At 48.7% G+C, this 16,639-nt stretch overlaps 1 non-coding gene across 1 annotated transcript; it reads left to right on the top strand.

Annotated features, from left to right (window-relative positions):
* The first annotated feature begins 11,392 nt into the window (after window positions 1–11,392).
* Window positions 11,393–11,474, top strand: trnal-aag (transfer RNA leucine (anticodon AAG)). The gene has a single exon. It is a non-coding gene; the product is annotated as a tRNA-Leu (tRNA).
* Window positions 11,475–16,639: the final 5,165 nt, after the last annotated feature.

The following is a 16,639-nucleotide window of genomic DNA, read 5'->3' as shown; positions in this document are numbered from 1 at the left end:
CTTGGCGAAGTGGCAGCAGGGCTCCCAATATTGCAATATTGAAATAAAGACCTTACTCAGGTGAGAACTCTCTCTTGTGGCTTCCTTGATAGTTATATTTCCATTACAGTTTGGGGGCTCGTCCGGGATCACAAACCTGAACGCGAACGGCTGCTGAAACTCCATCCGGACCCGGACAATTTTAGCAAATTGGACGAACCTCGGAGGATAAACTGTTTATCCTTCCAGAGACGCGTCTGGAGAATTGGCAGCTGTCTGACGTCAGTAAGTGATCCTTTAAAATTAATAGTTTGAGAAGCGAGCCACAGGGGTGTTCTCACGTGGGTTTGATGAGTCTGGGACTCATATAAAGAACTTATCTTAACACAGACGTGTGGTTTTTGCTCTGCGGAGTAGTTAATGTGATAAGGTTCTAAAGTAAGGCACCGATCGGTAAAAATGGGAAATTAAAATTCAAAGACGAAAATGGGACCGAGCAGTCCAGCAAAAGTACATGTACGACAAATTCGGAGAAACAATTATAGCCTGGGTTAGGGAAAAAATTATGTTCATGAACTGTAAAGCTAGGGTAAAAGGTGTAAGGGAACTTGCACATAATTTATATATGATAATTAGGGGCCCATAACTATGAAGGATCTTTGTAAGTGAATCAGAATGGACAGAGGAAAGTTGATTTAGGAAAAAGAAGTTTCCTGAAGAAGGGGAAACTTAGAAGAGAAGGAGAAGAAATGAAAGAAAATGAATTGGAAAACTTATTTAATGGAAAGAGGAATCACAGAAATAATGGGAAGCTTAAAAAAAGACTAGTCTTGAAACTAAAGAACAGCAAGCTGCAGCTAAAGTCATGGCCATGCGTACTAAAAAGAAAAAGTCTCCACCGAAATTAGAAAGCGGTCCGGATCCACTTGTTTGTGAAATACCAATGTGCACTTTTCCAGGTCCAGAAGGAACTCCAGCATATGTACAGTACATTGACATTGGTCTCCTAGTGAATTATTTGCATTAGTTAAGTCTTTTCCTTAATTGCCTGATGATCGTAAAGAATTTAGAAGAAAGGCAAGCGCCTTGTTCTTGATTGTCTTAAGCCTAATTACAGTGACATAACCTTGTTGCTAGATCATATTGTTCCTAAAGGTTTACAACGTCCTCTAAAAAGGAGGAGGCAGATTGGTGGATACGTGACCCAAATGATGAAGAAGTATCCATCTAAATGAAACCACACGGACATGGAGAGGAAAAGTTAGGCGGCCGCTTCTAAAAAGAGGTAAGGACTCCTCTTTTCTAAAAAGTCCCTTGTCCTCTCCATGTTGCTGTGGTGGGTTCAGGGTTTTCCTGAAGCTGAAGCGAGTACAACAGAAAACTGAGTTAATGGTGTATGTGTTTTAGATGCCTGTTTTGTGAAGGTGGGGTAGAAAAGGAGGGATTGCTGAAGGAATAGCATCTCGCCCTGCCCGTTCGAAAAAATCCAGGTGTTGCATCCTGGTACACGACTGCAGTACGCCTGAAGGTAGTAACTAGAATTGTACTCGCAGAAGAGCCGAAAATGGTAACTCGATTCAACTGTGTGTTTAAAGCCAGGATTTCGAACCTGGTCCGTGTTCCCGAATTGTGATAGTTCGTCAGTTTGTCTCGACTGGGGGATTCCGCGGGGCGCGTGGGAGACGTGAAAATGGTTTGGTGTGAAGGGAAAAAAAGTTTGATTAATCCAAAGTGAAACTTAAAAGAAATATTGACTGTCAGACGGAATTTAGGCTGAACAGGAATGTAGAAAAGTGTATGAACCTTTGGATAAAAATATTTAGAAGAATATTTGAGAATTCAACAGAATATCATAGATGAGATGCAAAAATCCCTGATGGAAAAGCTAAAAGCAATGGCTGAACGAAACGAAGTTGTATATGTAGAAAAAGAGAAAGCAAAAGAAGAAATAGAACGCCTTAAGAGAGAATCTGGGAGAAGGGTGGGAACTAGTGTGGAGATTTTGGAAAGAGCATTTCCCACCGAAAACTGATTAGAGAAAAGTAACAGCATGTCAGCAGAAGGAAGTGAGGATGTTTTCAGATTTTACAGAAAGGTTTATAGCTTTATGGATAGTATACTCGGGGTTAGCCGATGAAAAGGAAGTGAATGAAGATACTTCCACAGTAATAAAACAAATTTACTTGAGTGGGTTAAAACCTGATGTTGCCAAGAATGTGCAACTATGCTTTCCTGATATTACGAACAGAGACAGATGTGATTTAATAACTCGCGAAGCATGCATGCAGAAGTGGGAGCGCTGCAAATGGGTGGTAAAAAGACTCCCAAGGAGGAGAAAAGGGAGCCGCCAGTTTGTCGAAATTATTGTGCGACTTGAATGTTATACCGAGATATAAAACCTCAAAGACAAAACTACTAATAAGCTGGTGTGCAGTTACTAAAAAAATGTGTTTTTTGGAGAAATTGTAAGAAAGACGCTTGATTTCACAATTAAAGAACTTGTCAGAAGCTGAAACGAGAGAACTAACAGTTTTAATCGAGTAAACCCCTCTGTAGCCTTCCTAAATTTATCTCAGGATTTAAATAAAAGTGAAATAATCTTACAGTGTGCAGTAACTGTGGGGCACAGGAGCACAGCTGTCCTGTTTTTAGACTAAAACAGCATAAAGATCTGATATAACGTTTTCTAACGGATAACAGGAGGCTACAGGAGAAGGAGTGCAAGGGTTGTGTTTAAAGCAAATATAAGCTGTCACAGTCTGCTTGGGTAAAGATGTACAGTTTCAACTACTGATGTGGGTGGGGGACACCCCAGACCTATTTTAGGCCCAGACTGCAGCATTTTATAAGGAATTACTGCATGAAATAGCATTTATGTAAACTAACTCAATAGAGTTATGTGATATTGTGATTGTTTTACCTAATGAGGGAATCCATAAGGCCGGGCTACTCCAAGTATTGGATCTTGAGAGGAAAAAAAGGAGTATAAAACCAACTACATGATAAAGCCAGGGTGAATGCCTTCTCAGAACGAGCTTGTCTAGTGACGTATTGGTTTAAGGGGGGTAATGCAGTCTAAAGACAAAATTGCCTTGACCCCTGCAGCAGAAACCATTTTTGATGTTTTGAAACAAGCTTTCTTGCAGGCACTGGCCCTGGACAGGATTCCCTCAGACGGATCATCTGTATGTAATCTGTGTGTAAGTGAAAGAAATGGATCGTGAGCTGTTGTGCTGGTGCAGGAGGCATGGAGATAGGCATCGTCTGGTGGGTTATTATTATTCAGGACCCCTTGATGTGGTGGCCAAGGGCCCGTGTTTATGTGTTGTGCAGGCTACCTGCCTGGCTGTATAAACTGTGAATAATCTGGTGTAGAACTAGCAGACCGAATGAAAAGATTTAATTGAAACTTGTAAATATGCTAAATGGAAAATTGTAGCAATTTATATAGACTGTATATATACATTTGGTGTATGCCACAATTTTGGATGGCAGTGAAGGAATAGGGATTTCCCCAACATGGCAGGGACTCCAGTTAAGAATGCTGGGTTTGTCTCTGAACTGTTAGAAGCTTTGCAGCTGCTGACTGAAGTAGCTGTGGTAAAGTGTAAATCACATAATAAAGAAATGTTTCCAGTAACTCGAGGGAACAACTTTGCAGATGTAGCTGTCAGGTGAGCAGTACTTGTAGAACAGGAGTCTGAGACCCCTGTGAGACCTCTGTTGGGGAAAAGGGGACAGCTACAGGATATTCAGGCTGAGGCCTCTAAAGCAGAGAAAAGGACATGGTTAGAAAAGAGTGTGGTGCTGCCAGCACACTGGACACTCTGCAGGCCCTCACAGCCTAATGCCCTTTGTAGCTCGACAAATGCACTCTGTCGGACACCTGGGTGTGAGTCAAATGGTGTGCTGGTTACCCAAACCTGGGTGGGGACCGTGTTTGAAGCAGTAGCCACTTATGTGGTATCTCAATGTGATGCTTATCAAAGGAACTCAACTACAGTTCAGGTGCAGGTGCTACAGCTCAAAAGGCCTGCTCCTGAGAAACCTTTCAGGCAGTAGCAAATGTTTACAATTTACAATTGTAAAGGGAAACCTTGGCTCTTATAATCTGTTTTCCCAGTGGGTTGCTGTCACTGCCTCTGTGTCTACCAAACACTTGATGATGGAGATAAGCCCTCGGTGGGCACTGACCTACCGCTTGTATTATGATCAAGGGACAGGCTGTGGCTGGATTATTCGGGGTGAGATGGACTGAGATCACCCTCAGTCTGCTGGAACAGTGGAATGAAGGAACAGAACTCTAAAAGATCGACTAGACATCAGACTGAAGGAACGCCATGGAATGCGGGCTGGATCAAACAGAACTGTGTAATAGAGCCTGTTTGATATCATCACAAGCCAATCAACAAAACTTCCTGGAGGGATGAATTTGGCTAATGGATTGTTGAATTTGCTAATTCTCTATTGTAGTATTGTAGGTTGTTAATTGAAGTGGTGCATGGGGCTGGTGAACAGGTGCTGGACGCTTGGAGACCTCCAGTAGAGGGAAGACACGACCTGATACCTGGCGAGTGGGGTGTAGGTGAGGAAGGTATACCCTGCCAGATGTTGCAACCCTGCTGGGAAGGACCATATCAAGTGCAACTGACTACCGACTCTGCCATCTGAGTGACAGGATGAGATCGCTGGATCTACGCATTGCGCCGACACCGAACCACTGCACCAGAGACTGAGTGAACATTATTATATTGTCACTGTTTCTGTGTTTGTTGAGCTTCCTGAGGGGGGGTGACAGTGTACCTGTTAAGTGTAAGGAGTTTTACTTTAATAAATGGGGATATGGAATCAATACTTTATCAGTCAGCCACAAATAATAATCAGAGCTCCTGTTGGGATTGTATTGCTATAAAAGATGCTCATGGGAGTAATCCCCTTTGGTAGAGGTGATTATTTAGGTTTATTGGCATGGGTAAATAGCCCTGCTTTTAGTCTGAGTGTAACTCAGATGTATTAGAATGGAAATAACTGTATGCTCCTCGCTATAATCACAGTTTTAGGCCATTCTCTATTAAGGTGATAGACAGCTGTTTCGGTGAGCAAAGACTAAACAGTACTTGTATTCTAGACAATTATTAGCAAATTAATGACTTAGCAAAGCACATCTATGATGAAGAAAAATATATATCATAATTATAATCCAGATGATTGGGGCATTGGTGCATGGCTACAGTCTGTGCTAGGATCCTGGAGAGGGTCTCTGGTTCAATACATATTTGTGTGTCTGGTATTATTCGTTATAATCATACTGTTAATATCCTGCTGGAAAAACATGTGGACTAAAGCTGCTGCTTCTGTGCTAATTGTACGCCCTGAAGGGATCATGAAGGTCAAAAAATGATTTCATGGGAAAGGTTCTCTTATCTAGTGGCAGAACCTGATGGGTAGAACAATATAGTTTTAAGGGGGGGTTACCCTTGGGAGTGATTCCCCTAGATGCACATTATTATTATGATTTGTTTGTTCATAATAAGATGTTTTGCAGGAACGGGCCAATGAGAAATTTTACAACTTCAGCTACAATTGTTCTGCAAAATGGCACAGCTGAGGCAGTGGAACAATGTGTAGATTTTTCTAAGAGTTATTACTCTTCTGGTGAAAGACTTCAGGAAAAAGAAGTGGTGTTCACTCAGGTGGAGGGGGCCGTACCACGGCTGCTGACCACTGCGACTGCTGTGAAAGTCACGGAAAGGGTGCCCTGAATTCATGCCTCCCACTGTAAAAAGGTCACAAACGAACTGAGCAAAGCGCAGGAGTGATGTCTCCACAGGGATAGATGGGGATCACATGCTTGGGACTGATGTGCACAGCCTTTTTCCTTTTTATGTGGAAGCCTGTCACCACCCAGAAAGAGGAAGAATCTAAACGCGAAGCCTCTTTGTATACAAACTGGCTGAATGAAACTGATAATGAGGGGGATATGAGTAATTTGTGGTATAAACTTATAAATCATACTGTAAAGTTAAAGAAATTTAATGCATCTTGTTATGTGCTTTAATGCCTCACTCTACAGCCTCACCCATTTCTCTCCTGGTTAGAATCACTGTTTGGGCCAGGGGGAATGTTTTTCTTTAAGTTACTAACACCGATTATAGTAGCTGTGATACTTGTCTTCCTGTTTTTGTGTTGCTGTACGACATATATTATTCCAATGCTTTGAAATATGGTAATGAATATGTTTGCGCATCAGTATGTTCTGATAAGAACGCAAGAATCCGAAGTATGGGAGCCTCCTGGGAGTCCATATTGTAACGCCCTCGCCTGGTGGTGAGGAGGAAGCGCCCCTAGGCGCTCGTAGTACCGCTGGGCATGCTGGGAGTGGTAGCCGGGGAGAGTCTGAGGGTCAGCACGATGACAAGCGGCTGACCCTACCTGTGTAAATAATGTCCTAGTAATTCTAGTGCCCTGTGTAGTCCTGTAAAAGTATAGTGTGTTGTTAGGTAATTACCACCCTAAATGTGTGTACGTGTTCGTCAGTCTCCTCATGTGTGTGTAGATCCTGTGCTTGGTTTTGTGTGGTTGTAAACGAATAAAGCTAATGCTTGTTTGTTAATTGTGTCTCCACTCGTCCTTGTTCTGAAAAGAACCTGCAAACGCTACATTGGGCAGAATGGACAACTCGTGGTAGACACTACCTGATTCTGTTAAGCGCCAGCTGACGCTGGAAGAAACAGAACCCATCGGCAGCGCACATAGGGAGCCTGAGCAACTTCTGGGTGCGACAGGTGGCCACAGCCCCAGGGCTATTCAATAGTGGTTCTGCCGGTAGAATTGGGGCGACTGGCCGCTACTCCTGGTCAGCGGGCAACCCAGATAGAGGATACTCTCCCTGCCGGAGCCGATCAGCGATTCCCACACCCATCAGCGCGGGTGCGACCAGGTAGCTACAATGGGGAAGCGCCGTGGGAAATCTCCGAGGCGCAGTTCCAGCTCGCGGCCCGGACGAATGGCTGGGGCCGGGCGGAGATGGAAGGAGTAGCCTGCCAGGTGCTCCTGGACGTCCGGGAGGAGGACAGAGGTGAATACACGGCGCTGGCGGCGGCTCTCCAGCTGCGTTTCGGTGTAGAGGAGGCGCTGGACTTGATGCGGGAGAGGCTGGCCCTGTGGCGGCGCCGACCAGGAGAGCGACTGGGCCCGGTTGCCGCTGATGTCGTGTTCCTCGCCCGCCGAGGATACCCAACTTTCCCCCGGGAGGCGCAGTGGGAGATGGCTTTCCAGGCTTTTCTCAAGGCCCTCTCACCCGAGGAGCTGCGGCGCCACGTGCAGCTGGCCGGGCCAACATCGCTGGAGCAGGCCTTGGCCCTTGCTACACGGGCTGAGGCCGTGTTCGGGTTGACTGGAAGTGCCAGCAGACGCAGTGCACCCTGCCGGATGACCGAGACGGCGACGGAGGAATCCAGCGAGGGGGAAAAGGAGCCAGCCCGGGCAGCGACCCCCGCAGAACAGCCCCGCACGCTGATTTGCAACCGCTGCGGGAAGAGAGGACACCGAGCCCGGTTCTGCCGGGCACCCGAACCTCGCACTCCCCGATCGGCGTAGGGAAACGGGAATGGGGCGACTCAGCGTGGGGAAGGCCGCCCCTCGAACACCTCAACCCCCGCTCCGGAGAGCGCTGTTAAGACCAGCGCCCCTCACGCCACCGTGGGGCGAGTCGGCTGTAGCCGGGGCCTGTACCTCCACTGCAAAATCGAGGACCAACCCTGCCTGGCCCTACTCGACACCGGTTCATCAGTAACCCTACTCCGGCCGGGCGTCCTCCCCGACACCGAGGGCACCAACCCCCCAGGATGGGAGGCCTCCAACCTGCGGCTAAGGACCGTGACGGGACAGCTCGCTGCAGTCCGGGGGAAACAGGTGCTTGCCTTCCGTCTAGGTGCAGCGATGGTGCGCCACCCCTGCTACCTCGCACCCATCCAGGAGGACTGCATTCTGGGGCTGGATGCACTGCAGCGAGTGGGGGCCAGTTTGGACTTGAGCCGGCAGGAGTTGGTGTGGCAGGGGGAGCGACTTCACCTGGTGGAGGGCAGGCCCGGCGAAGGCCGAGGGACGCGGGCTTGCCGGAGCCGGGAGAAAAAGAGGCAGTGGCGGCGGCGGCAATCGCCGGGGCAGACCAGGCCTGTGAGCCGGGGAGCGAGCGTGCTGGATCCTGCTCCCGAGTCAGCCGGGGGGCCAGACAAGGCGGCGGCGGCGGGAGCCGAGCGTTGCGTGGAAGCGAGGCGCGCCGTTGAGGATCTCTACCAGCGGAGCTGCGAGGGGCTCGATCAGGATCAGCGGCAGCGGCTCCAGGCGCTACTCGCCCAGAACGAGGATCTCTTTGCGGCGATAGATGAGGACTGCACCCGCACTGCCCTGGTCCAACACGAGATCAACACCGGCGACACTCGGCCCATCTGCATCCCACCGGGACGCATGGTTCACGCCAAGTGGACCGCTGCCGAGGAAAAGATCCAGGAGATGGCCGCAGCGGGGGTGATTGAGCCCTCCGCGAGCCCGTGGTCGGCGCCAGCTGTACTGGTCAAAAAAAAAGACGGCTCGTGGAGGTTCTGCGTCAACTACCGCAAGCTGAACGAGGTCACCCGAAAAGATTCCTACCCCCTGCCGAGGATAGATGACGCCCTAGACTACATCACCGGGTCGACCTGGTTCAGCTCCCTGGACCTCCGCTGCGGCTACTGGCAGGTACCGCTCGCTCATGATGCTCGACCAAAGACGGCCTTTTCCATCGGCCAGGGCCTCTGGCAGTTTACTGTCATGCCCTTTGGCCTGTGCAATGCCCCGGCAACATTCGAGAGGCTGATGGAGAGGGTGCTGGCATCGGTCCCGCGGAACCAGTGTGTGCTGTACCTGGACGATCTGCTGGTTCATGCCCTGGGCTTCGACCAGGCCTTGACAAACCTCCAGGCGGTGCTGGCCTGCATCCGCCGTGCTGGCCTGAGGCTCAACCCCCGCAAGTGCGAGCTCCTGCTGCAGGAGGTGAGCTTCCTGGGACATGTTGTTGGACCGCGAGGGGTGGCTACGGACCCAGGTAAGGTCGCCGCAGTGAGGGGCTGGCCGACTCCACGCACCGTCGCGGAGCTCCGCAGCTTTCTGGGGTTGGCCTCGTACTACCCGGAGGTTCGTCCGGGACTTTGCCAGCATCGCTGCCCCGCTGCACCGCCTCACCGACAAGGGCCGCCGTTTTGACTGGGACTCGGGCTGTGAGACTGCCTTCGGCCGGTTAAGTGAAGCTCTGGTGGGGGCCCCCGTGCTGGCCTACCCCGACCCGCGGTTGCCGTATGTTCTCGACACCGACGCGAGTGACTCGGGGGTGGGTGCGGTGTTGGCGCAGGAGGGGCCGGATGGGGAGCGCGTAGTGGCCTACTATAGTCTCTGACTAGGCCTGAGCGGAACTACTGCGTGACCCGTCGCGAGCTGCTGGCGGTGATGGCGGCGGTCCACCACTTCAGGCCGTACCTGTTCGGGACCCGGTTCCGGTTGAGGACCGACCATGCGTCCCTCACCTGGCTGCTCCACTTTAAGGAGCCAGAGGGGCAGATGGCGCGATGGATAGAGATCCTGCAGGAGTACGACTTCACTGTCGTGCACCGTGCGGTGTCTCGCCATCTCAATGCCGACGCTCTCTCGCGGCGCCCCTGCGAGGCCGCGGACTGCCATCACTGCGCCCGGCGGGAGCAGCGTGAGGAGGCTGTCCGCACCGTGGCGGGGGTGAGCACCGCGGCCACGGCCCGGGAGGGGCCGCTGGGGGTGGGCCTGCCAGACCTGGCGCAGCGTCAGGCAGCTGATCCTGACGTGGGGCCGGTACTCCGCTGGAGGGCAGCAGGAGTGCGGCCTACGTGAGAGGAGCTCGCCCCGCACCCGAAGTCCGTCAAGGCCCTCTGCGCCCTGTGGGAGGCCTTGGAGGTAAAGGACGGGGTGCTGCGCCGGGGGTGGCGGGTACCCTCCAGTGGCGAGGTACGGTGGCAGCTGGTGGTGCCTCGGTCGCTCCGCGGCGCGGTGCTCCGAGCGGTGCACGGCCAGCCGGGTGTGGGGCACTTCGGCGGTAAAAAAACCCTGCAGGGGCCTCCCTGGTGTCCTGGCACCAACAGGACTGGGACCGCCACCTCCCCCTCGAGCTCTGGGCTTATCGGACCACAGTCCAGGAATCTACCGGGTGTACCCTGGCCTCACTCATGCTGGGCCGGGAAATGCGAACCCTGGTGGACCTGGTCTTCGGCCCGCCTCCCGGAGACGAGTCGGCACCACCAGCTGGACCGGACTACGAGTAGGACCTGCAGCAGCGGATGCGGCGGGTGCACAGCTTTACTCGGACCCATCTGACTCAGGCGGGAGTCCGGCAGAACTACGACCTGCGCTGCAGGGGGCCTGCCTTCCAGCCCTGGGACTTGGTTTGGGTGTATAGCCCGCACCGCCGCAAAGGCCTCAGACCTAAGCTGGCGCCTTTGTGGGAGGGGGCCGCTGAGGTCCTCGGGGTGGTAGGCAAGGTCTGCTACCGGGGGAGAGTGATGGTTCTGCACCGAGACCGCCTGGCCCCCTACTGGGACCGGGAGGAGGAGCCCCGCGGGGAGGCTCCAGAGGAGCAGCCAGGGCCGGAGCCGGCCGACAATGGGGTGACCGCGGGCCGCCGGCCACCACCGCTTCGTAACAGCCGCTCACGCAGAGATCCACAGCTTTTAGCAGAGTATGAGTATAGCCTGAGTGGGGTGTTCGATGTCGGCGGGACGCCAGACGCTTCAGGTGGGGACAGTGTAACCCCCCTGGCCCGGTGGTGAGGAGGAAGTGCACCTAGGCACTCATGGTACTGTGTAGCCTTATAAGTGTATAGCCTGTTGTTAAGTAATTACCACCCTAACGATGTGAACGTGTTCCATCAGTCTCCTCATGTGTCTGTATGTCCTGTGTTTGGTTTTGTGTGGTTTCGATAAAAGAATAAAGCTGTCGTTTGGTTTACTATCACGTCGCCACTTGACCTTTTCCTGAGGAAACCTGAAAACAGTACAATATTATAGCATGAACCCCTGACGATTTTCTTGATACGTTATATGTGCTCTTGTTTGTATTGTATGTAGTTTTGTTGTTCAAATAAAACGTAAAAGACACAACTTTCCGGATGCGTCTGCTGTAAAAATAAAATGACATCAAGGGTGCTGTACGCAGAGGTCTGAAACCTGCTCCACAGAAGATCTTTATCCAGATGTGTTAAAGAAGTCGAGATCTCGCCATGAGAGGGGAAGCATCTCAGAAAAAGCAGGTGCAGTCGGTTCCACGGTCATAACGCCACTAAGTCGGGCGACAAGAGCAAAACCCACCCGGCTTCCTCCGGGCAAGTAATGAGACAAAGAGACAGTACACAGTGGGTAGCGTGGCCGAGTGGTCTAAGGCGCTGGATTAAGGCTCCAGTCTCTTTGGGGGCGTGGGTTCGAATCCCACCGCTGCCAGGTGCTTCTGGTGAGACCCCCTTTCAGCTGGCTTCAGACAAAAGGGAGGGAACTGCTTTTTGGCAGTCTCTCGAGAAACTAAGCAAAGTGTTTAAAGATACTTTCTCAGCTTGACATCAAGGCACAAAACAAAAACCTTCTTGCGTTCTCTCAACCCAAAAGCACTTTGCCACTTTTTGCGTTATGCAGGGAACGACGTCTGCCCAGATCACTTTTGTGTCAATGCAAATCGTAGTGTGCCCTCCGTTTTAATGTTGGCTGTGCTGGCGTGCTGCTTCTGTCTGTGAAACTTGAATGTTCTGCTTCTTCACACCGAATCGTCGCGGGGGTTGAGCTTGTTAAATCTTTGCGCATAGCGCTCCTTTGGAAGTACTTTGTCCAAGTTCAAAAGCGATCGTGGGATTTACTTCATGCGTTCAAAAAGCATGCCTCGCACGACAGATTTAAATGGGGAATGGAGCCTGCTTCTTGCTGATTTTCCTTTGGTTGCAGTTACAAAGTTGAAAAGTCATCTGTAGAGTGTTTTTTTCCATTCCCATGGCAGTCTTTTAAAGCTGGTAGTAATGGCGGCAAAGGTAATTTTTTATCCTCTTTAAAAGAATAAGGACGGGCTGGGGTGAGCTCCATTTACCACTCTTTCAGCTAACCGCCGAACTCGCGAACTGATTACACTGCAGAGCCACAGGCGCCTCGCTTTTCTCCATTCTATGGGTCAGGGTGAAAAAAAACTTTGCTGGTATTAGCTGGCCTGCTGGGAGCACCTCTTCTTCACTGATTTGTGTTTCATCTTTCGCAAGCTGTATAGATTTATTTCAAAACAAGTTGTTCCAGAAAGGAAACGAACACTTGCATTCACCTGAATTAAAAGGCATGGGATTTGCCCATAAGGATAAATTATGTACAGTAAGACAGGAAGAATGGCACCGCTGGGAATCGGACCCAGGATATCCTGTTTACTAGACAGGCGCTTTAGCCAACTCAGTCACGGCACCGGCAAAGTGTTGTCCTTTGACAGCCACTTGGACACGTCTCAACTGCTCTGAGACATCTGCGTTCGGTGTGCACCGAGCCTGCTCGCCTTGCAAGTTGCCTCATTTACATGCCATAGCTCCACCACTAAGAGAAAGGATGAGAAATGGCTTTTATCTGGCATTTTATCTGGATGCGTCTGCTGTAAAAATAAAATGACATCAAGGGTGCTGTATGCAGAGGTCTGAAACCTGCTCCACAGAAGATCTTTATCCAGAGGTGTTAAAGAAGTCGAGACCTCGCCATGAGAGGGGAAGCATCTCAGAAAAAGCAGGTGCAGTCGGTTCCACTGTCATAACGCCACTAATTCGGGCGACAAGAGCAAAACCCACCCGGCTTCCTCCGGGCAAGTAATGAGACAAAGAGACAGCACACAGCGGGTAGCGTGGCCGAGCGGTCTAAGGTGCTGGATTAAGGCTCCAGTCTCTTTGGGGGTGTGGGCTTGAATCCCACTGATGCTAAGAGTTTTTGTGTTACAACCACCAAATGGAGCAATGTGTTAAAAGCTACTTTATCAGCTTAACATCAAAGCAGGGAGAAAAAAGTGTTTCTTCTTCTCAACACAAATTATCGTTTCCACCTTCAGCAGGGAAGTTTGTCTACCAAGATCACTTTTGAGTCAGTGCAAATCACAGTGCGCCCTCAATTTTAATGTCGGTTGTGCTCCTTTTTTCTGTGAAACGTTAATGTTCTGCATTTTCAAGTCGAGTCATCCTCAGGGGTAGAGCTGATTATGTCTTTCCGCATAGCGCTCCATCAGAAATAACTTGTCTAAGTTCAAAAGAGATTGTGGGTTTCACTTCAAGCAATCACAAAGCATACCTCACATGTCAGATCTAAATGGGGAATTTGTTGGTTACGAAGCTGAACGTTTTTCCATGTTCTGCTAAAGTATCAACTGGCTTGCCTTTATAAGCAGTCTTGGAAAGATAAGCTGTGCTTCATCTCAGGAAAAATCATCAGTACTGTCATTTTATTCTGTGTGTATGGCCGTTATTTAAAGTATATAAAAATCACGAGTTCATAGACTTATCCAAATATCAACGGCACCTTGTAAACCTGTCATAAGAATTCCTTCAATCCAATAGTTTCACTCCAGGGAAAAGGCAGGGAAACATAGGGAGTTCTTATTTAAAGACAACATCCGTATTGGATTGCATGTAAGCAGGCACCACTCAAAATTCCTAATATGATTTTGAATTCAGTTTTGCAGTGCTTTAGTGCTTTACTACTTTCAGAGAGTCCTTTATTGACCTTGCTGAAGCAGAGAAGCGACATAATCACAATTGTGACCAGTTTTTCTGCATTTCTGGTTAATAATGATTATTATTTTGAATTTTGATTAGTATTTTTCGTAGCATTCCTCCTCAGCTTTTAAGATATTAGGTGAGCAAGAACCACTGAGAATGAGCCTGAATTAATCAAGAACACATATGGTACTATTAGATAGAATCTCTATTAGATAGAATCTCTATTCTATCTAATTGCATCTCTGACATAAAAATTTGGATGACTCAAAACTTCCTTCATCTTAACTGTGACAAGACTGAAGTCATGCTTATTGGTACCCCCCCATCAACTTCGTAAAGCCAGTCCTGTAACCCTGTCTGTAGATGGCTCTGTACTAGAGCTTCAATCAAAATTGAAAAACCTTGGGGTTATATTCGATTCTGGCTTAACATTCGACCCACATGTACAGCATACTGTCAAAACATCTTTTTTTCACCTTAGAAATATCGCAAGACTACGCCCTATGCTATCATTAACTGTGGCTGAATAGCTGATCAACATATTTGTATTCTCCCGAATTGACTACTGCAATGCTCTGCTCCCTGGTGTATCTAAATCTACTCTGAACAAGCTGCAGTATGTCCAAAATTCAGCAGCCAGAATCCTGACCAGGTCTAGTACAAGTGTTCACATTACTCCTATCCTGGAGTCCTTGCACTGGCTTCCGGTCAAATTCCGCGTAGACTTTAAAATCCTCATGCTCACCTACAAGGCTTTACATGGCTTGGCACCTCAATACCTGTCTGAACTTTTATCGCCCTACTCCCCACCTCGCAACCTCCGCTCTTCAAATTCTGCCCTCCTTACTGTCCCCCAAGCCCGTCTACATTGTATGGGCGACAGGGCCTTCTCCTGCTATGCCCCCAAGCTCTGGAACTCTTTGCCCAAGGATATTAGAGAGTCACCTTCTCTAAACTCCTTCAAATCCAGACTCAAAACCTTCTTCTTCAGAAAAGCCTTTACTTAACTGGTTCCATTCTTCACCCCTCTGCTCTTCTTAATACCATCTTCCACGGTCTCCTCTATTTTTATTGTTGTATTGTTGTAATTATAATTGTGTCCTCTTGTGAAATTTTCTTATTTATTGTTGTAGTCTTCTTATTTATTGTTATTGTCATCCTGTAAAGCGCTTTGAGAAGCCACCTTTAAAGGCGCTATATAAAATAAAGTTTATTATTATTATTATATTACTGCTGTCCTGTGTACAACTGCTTCGTCCTAATTGAGCTTTTCAGTGTTGAAGAAGACGTTTCCAATTTCGATTGCTTGTTTCAGAGGATGTGCTACAAGATCACAGATTCTTATCACCTGCACTTAGCCATATCACTTAGCCATATCACCCTGCATCTCACAACTGGCAACCCACTGAAGCTAAGCAGGTGTGAGCCTGGTCAGTACCTGGATGGGAGACCTCCTGGGAAAAACTAAGGTTGCTGCTGGAAGAGGTGTTAGTGGGGCCAGCAGGGGGTGCTCACCCTGCGGTCCATGTGGGTCCTAATGCCCCAGTATAGTGACGGGGACACTATACTGTAAACAGGTGCCGTCCTTCGGATGAGACGTAAAACCGAGGTCCTGACTCTCTGTGGTCATTAAAAATCCCAGGGCGTTTCTCGAAAAGAGTAGGGGTGTAACCCCGGTGTCCTGGCCAAATTTCCAATTGGCCCTTACTAATCATGGCCTCCTAATAATCCCCCTCTATGAATTGGCTACATTACTCTGCTCTCCTCCCCACTGATAGCTGATGTGTGGTGAGCGTTCTGGCGCACAATGGCTGCCGTCGCATCATCCAGGTGGATGCTGCACATTGGTGGTGGTGGAGGGGGGTCACCATTACCTGTAAAGCGCTTTGAGTGGAGTGTCCAGAAAAGCGCTATATAAGTGTAAGCAATTATTATAATTATTATTATTGAAAAGATTTGGAGATGCATTGGCTGGGATTCAAACCTGGCTCAATTGCATGAAGGCACCTATACTCAGCAACGAGAGGAAAGGAGATGGGGCCAGAGGTAGTGTGGCTGAATGGTCTAATATGCTGGATTTTAGGCTCCACTCTCTCAGGGGTGTGGGTTTAAATCCCACTACTGCCCAATGTTTTAAGACCTTACTTCCTGTGATTTGTAATATGGTCAGTAAAAGCACTTTATGTAAGTATTTCTTATGTCAGCGCTACAAGTCACTTACTGCTCCACAGGTCCGGGGTTCAATCCCTGGCATCTTCAGGTGTTTTATATTACTGTACTCACATCGCAATCTTCTGTTGAGTGAGAACTCTTTGATCGTGTTCATAGAGAGCCTTCTGAATCTCTTCCGGGATTTCCTGAGAGATCATTCAGCGAGCGAGTCCTCCCTCTGGACTCGGCACTGAGCTGAAAGCTGCATGAATTCCTCACTGTGTGTCCTGTACTGTTACAGATGGTCCAGCGTAAATGTGCAGCACAGTGACATGAACACCTTGAACTTTTTCTGTATGTGAAGGAAAATGCAAAAGAATATGAAAAGTATTGATTGTATAAAATATCCATGGTATAACTCGAGAAAAAACTGAAGCCCAAAACAACGACTTTTGATGATTACAAGAAATTCAAGAAACATAACCGTCCGCAGATGGATTTGGACCCTGAACTCTTAAGTTAAAAGAACAAAAGCGAAGTAAACTCTCTTCATTGTCTTATAGTTTGTGAAATAAAACAATTTCTTACTTTCTTAATAATTTCTTACGATTTATATAATTTTAACAGAATCGCAATTACAAACATTTGGGGTTAAACTGTTATTCACATACTCTAACGAAGAGAAACGTTATTGTCTTCCAGTGTGTGAGCCCATTTCTCAAAAAATAAAAAATA

Source organism: Lepisosteus platostomus, chromosome 5, assembly GCF_059453375.1.
Source record: "Lepisosteus platostomus isolate fLepPlt1 chromosome 5, fLepPlt1.hap1, whole genome shotgun sequence".
NCBI classification, from domain to species: domain Eukaryota; kingdom Metazoa; phylum Chordata; class Actinopteri; order Semionotiformes; family Lepisosteidae; genus Lepisosteus; species Lepisosteus platostomus.
The sequence above is the reverse complement of the archived record's forward strand: the minus strand, read 5'-3'. Positions and strand labels throughout refer to the sequence as shown.